General features: G+C 45.6%; 1 pseudogene; it reads right to left on the bottom strand.

The window, feature by feature from the left end:
- The window catches only part of LOC119293158, an 8253-nt pseudogene extending 7331 nt beyond the window's left edge, over positions 1-922 (bottom strand).
- Between the last annotated feature and the right edge of the window lie 4058 nt (positions 923-4980).

The following is a 4980-nucleotide window of genomic DNA, read 5'->3' as shown; positions in this document are numbered from 1 at the left end:
GATCATTGTAATCAAAATCTATGACCTGAAGGGACGTCATGTTTCCAAGTTCTTCAGGAATAGACCCATTCCAGAAACAATCAGAGAGGTGAAGCTCCTTAAGGCTTGTGAGATCCCAGAAGAACCAGTTGTGCTTTAATGATGTGTTAAACTGGTTTCCTGGTAGACCAAGGACTTGGAGATGTGTCAGGTTTGATTTTGAAGTAGCAGACCATGTGTTGTAAAGGCCACAATTGTCTAAGTGAAGCACTTTTAGAGAAGAAAGCATGTTAACCATGTGGAACCAATCCTGCACGGGACCGAGGTTCGCATAGCTCAAGTCTAGATAGCTCAACAATGGTAGACGTGGCAACCATGCAAGATCCACTACATCAAGAGAATTGTAAAACCCACCAACATCAAGATATCTCAAATTTGAGAGATTACCGAGTTGGGAAGGTATTCTCCCACTCAAACCTGACATTGAGAGGTTGAGGTACCTTAGGTTCTTCAGAGAGCCCACGAACACAGGAATGCTTGCGCCATAGAAATCATTCCTACTCAGATCAAGATACCTCAACTGTTGTAATGCAGCCAAAGAGGGGCCCATCTCCCCTCTAAACGAGAATAGTCTGCTGTCGCCGTCATCATCATTGTCATCTGTGTTGCGGAGGTCGAGCCTGATGACATGGCCAGTTCTGTTGCTGCACCGGACCCCCTCCCAGCCACAACAATTTTCGGCATGCCATGACGAGAGACAGCCGGCAGGATCCAGAAGGCCTTCCTTGAGGTACAGAAGCGCATCCCGCTCCCTGCTGATGCAGGTTCCAGCCTCACCTGATATCCTGGCTTGAGCACGGGAATCAGATGGTGCTACCTGGAAAATCAGGATGCAAAGTATAGTTGCAGCTCGTTGGGCGAGATGCCCAAGCTCTACAGCCATATTGGTCGGACAGGGGAGGGGACAATGGATGGGAACAAATAATGGAATGACCGGAGAGAGTAGCTGATCCCACACCATGAGCACGATATATGGTCTAGGATATGCCACTCCAAGTCTTGGTCTTGGCGTGCACAGTTTTCTTATGCAAAAGTAGTTAATTAGTTGCGCCGAGACTTTCTTAGGATTATGACCCCCCGTCATGCAATGCACGGCAGAATAATAATCGAGGAGCTCAAAGGCGCTAACCAATGGATGAGCATGGGACCATGGCACTACGAGCAGCATTCATCCTATCAAAGACTCGCTCAACAAAATGAACGACTTGACCACCACCAATGGATGACCATCGGCACTAGGAACAGATCAAAATGGAGTAAGTTCCACAAGGCCAAACATGCTAGTGGCATTAGCAGTACCTGCCTATTTTGATTTGACTGCCACACACTACTAGGTTTCATCATCACTCAGCAATCTTCGATTGAAAAATACCATGAATCCCCAATTCAGCAGTCCGAATCTACTGCAATGTACAGTACTCGCTCCGTAAAGAAATATAATAGCGTTTAGATCACTACTTTACAGAGGAACTAGCAATTTTGAATGATCTAAACACTCTTATATTTTATTACAGAGGGAGTAGTTTTTAACCAACAGACAGACAACTAGCAATTTTCAGAAAAACGAATCACCCGTCCAGCATCAGACTACGATCATCGTCTACCATGGGACCAGGGTACTACCATTTAGACGAAAGCACCACCAATGGATTGATGACTGGACTAGGGCACTACAAAGTACAAATGGATTGACACGCTTAAACACGCTAGTGGCAGCAGCAGTAGCGTCCTATTTCGATTCGACCGTGTCACTCGCTACAATGAAAAATTGATCCGCATCACAAATAGCACCCAGCACTCAGCAAACTTGTAGTACTAAAAAGATACCATCACGTCTACCCACAACACAACAGATAAGAAATCCACGCAGATTTCCAAATAGTAGCATCCTATTTCAATGCTAGTGGCATTAATAGTACAATCCTAATTCGATTTGACCATCAATAGTACATCGCATCATCACCCACCCAGCAATTTATCTAAAAATGAAATAAACCCAACAATTTAGCTCGCTAAATCAACCAATTAACATCCATACATTTACCAATTTTCAGTAGCATTAGCATACACCGTTTCTTCAGTAATGAATCTCTGCCGTCTGTCTCTTCTTTCCGGAAATGAAACAGTAGTTAACTGAACGTGTCAAAATTATTCAGAGGTTCAGAGATTGTGTCCTGACATCAGTTCACATTCAGACTGCCTCTACCTGGGCGTCGTACTCTGCTTCCCGAGCTGCTCGTTTACCCTGCAGAGCTCCCTGCTTGGGCATGCATGATGCACCCTGTCGTTCCGGACACCGGAAAACACAGCAGAGTAATACTCGTTCCGAGGAATCTGCAAGGCAATCGTTAATGTTGACCTTGGTCCGGATGTCGATGCAGTGATCCGCTGATTACTTTCCGGCGGAGCGATGAACGACGAACTAGGCTGGAGACACGCACGTAGCAAACTAGCTGACACCGGCAAGTTGCACACATACGTACGAGAAGCAGGCTAGCTGGATCGATTTTGTAGCTGGCTATACAGGCGAACAGGATACGGCGACTTGATTGCAAAACCAGGAACGTGTCGTCCCTATTGTATAGGGATGTCAACCCGGTCTCATTTAATCCCATTTAAAGTCTATTTATGATATGATAGTTCAAAAAAGTTTTTTGTTTGTTTGAAGAAAATGAACTATCAAGCTAGCAAAAACTAACAAAACAGGATTGCAGACGCCATTTATTTGCCACTTACATCCCTACTGTTGTATATTGCTTTTTCAATCTGGGTTGGTTATTTACACGGGGTTACAAGAGTGTATAAAGGAGCAAGCTAATCTACACCTATCCGACTCAGCTAGCCTACACCTATCCGACTCCTATACGAGGATTAGTTCCTGTACAAGCCGGACTAGGACACGTGGTTAATTCCAACAATTACCCTCTAAACATGATGTCCTCACTTTACAGTTTGGACGCCGATCCTTCGCCGCATCTTTACGAACTTCTGTCGTCCCAAAGATCTGGTTAGGATATCTGCAAGCTGGTCGTTGGTGCAAACGTAGTTGACGTCAATCTTACTTTCTTCCACGCACTCCCTTAGGTACCGATACCTCGTATCGATGTGCTTGCGTCGTCCATGATGCACTGGATTCTTCCATAAAGAGATTGTAGACTTGTCGTCAATGTTGAGCACCACTCGTTCCTTACCTGTGAGGTCACCAAGTAGCCTTCGTAGACCTAGCCCTTGGATGAAGTAGGGCAGCAGCTAATGGGTCAAGTTTTGATACTGGTTCCTCAAAACAGCTTTTTTACTCTATGGGACATTTATGGAATTTCTTCCATCGGCAAGAGTACTCCGCCTTGACACACCGCGGTTGCAGCTGCAATATACTCCGCTTCACGAGATGATAATGCGACCACCTTCTGCTTTTGTGATAGCCAACTCGCTATGCTTCCTCCCAAGAAATATGCCACGTCTGAGGTACTCTTACGGTCGTTCACATCTCCTGCCATGTCGCTATCACTGTAGCCAAGTAGCTCCACCATCTCCTTCTTCTCTCTCAAATAGACACAACTGAAGTTTGTTGTCCCTTTGATGTACCTGAGTATATTTTCCACAGCTGCCATGTTTCGTCGTGGGAGCTTTCGTGAAGCGACTCACTATGCCAACGGAATAGGACAAGTCCGGCCTTGTCTTCGTGAGATACCTCAGCTTTCGGACCACACTTCTATACTCCGTTGCATCAACCGTGGGTGCTTCACTCTTCTTGCTTAGAACAACACGAGGCTTCATCGGAACATGACTTGTGTTGCAACCTTCCATGCTATAACTTTCAACTATCTTCTTTGCATATGCCTCCTGGCATAGTGTGACCCCCTCCGGCTTTTGCTATACCTCTATCCCAAGGTAGTAACTCAAGAGCCCTAGATCAGTCATCTTGAATAGCTCCTCCATTTGTAGCTTAAAGTTTGCAATCACCTCTTCGCCTGCTCCAGTTATCAACAGATCATCCACATAGATGCCCACTAAAAGACGATCCTTGTCTTCACCTCGTTTGTACATAGCATGCTCTAGTGGGGCTTTCTCAAATCCAAGAGAAATCAATGTACAGTCAAGCTTAATATTCCATGCTCGAGGAGCTTGTCCTAGCCCGTACAATGCCTTGTGTAGCTTCAATACCTTGTGATCCTCTCCTTGTTTGATGTACCCAGGTGATTGATGCACGTATACTTCTTCTTCCAACTCCCTAGTCAAAAACACGAAGTTCACATCCATATGATGTATCCTTCAAGATTCTTGAGCCGCGAGAGCTATAAGTAGCCTCACCGTGTCCATCCTTGCAACTGGAGCGAACACTTCTTCGAAGTCCACATCTTGCTCTTGCACGCATGCTTTAGCTACGAGCATTGCTTTATGCTTCGCCAAGTTCCCTTCAACATCTTTCTTGAGTTTGTACACCCACTTGAGCTCTATGGCATTATGTCCGTTGGGAAGATCCGCGGGTTCCCATACTTTGTTGTCTCGGATCGTCCACAACTCTTCATCCATAGCACGGCGCCAACATTCTTCCGTCTTTGCTTTCGGTTCCTCGATGTGCAAACATCGTTGCCCTTTACTCTTCATCTTCACCGAATTTATTCGAAGTGCTTCTTCTGAAGAGATGTCCAACACGCGTCGTTCGTGTGCTTTTGAAGATAACACACTTGCTTCTGAACTTGCCAAAGTTCCTGTTGCTGGTGTTGTTGTAGCTTCTAAGCTGCAATCTGGACTCTGCCTTAGTCTGCTTGGAGGGCGTGCAATACTATCTGCACTGCTCCTTATTTCTGGCATGCACATGGACATAGATAGACTGCCCTCTTGCGTTTCAATGGAAGAAACACCATACGTGGTGGTGGTTTTTCCAATGGAGTTGTAGTATACGACTTGTAGTGGCCACGTCCTTCTGGCCTATCCGGA

Source organism: Triticum dicoccoides, chromosome 4B, assembly GCF_002162155.2.
Source record: "Triticum dicoccoides isolate Atlit2015 ecotype Zavitan chromosome 4B, WEW_v2.0, whole genome shotgun sequence".
Lineage (NCBI taxonomy): Eukaryota > Viridiplantae > Streptophyta > Magnoliopsida > Poales > Poaceae > Triticum > Triticum dicoccoides.
Note: the sequence above shows the minus strand (reverse complement) of the source record. Positions and strands in the feature narration are given on the sequence as shown.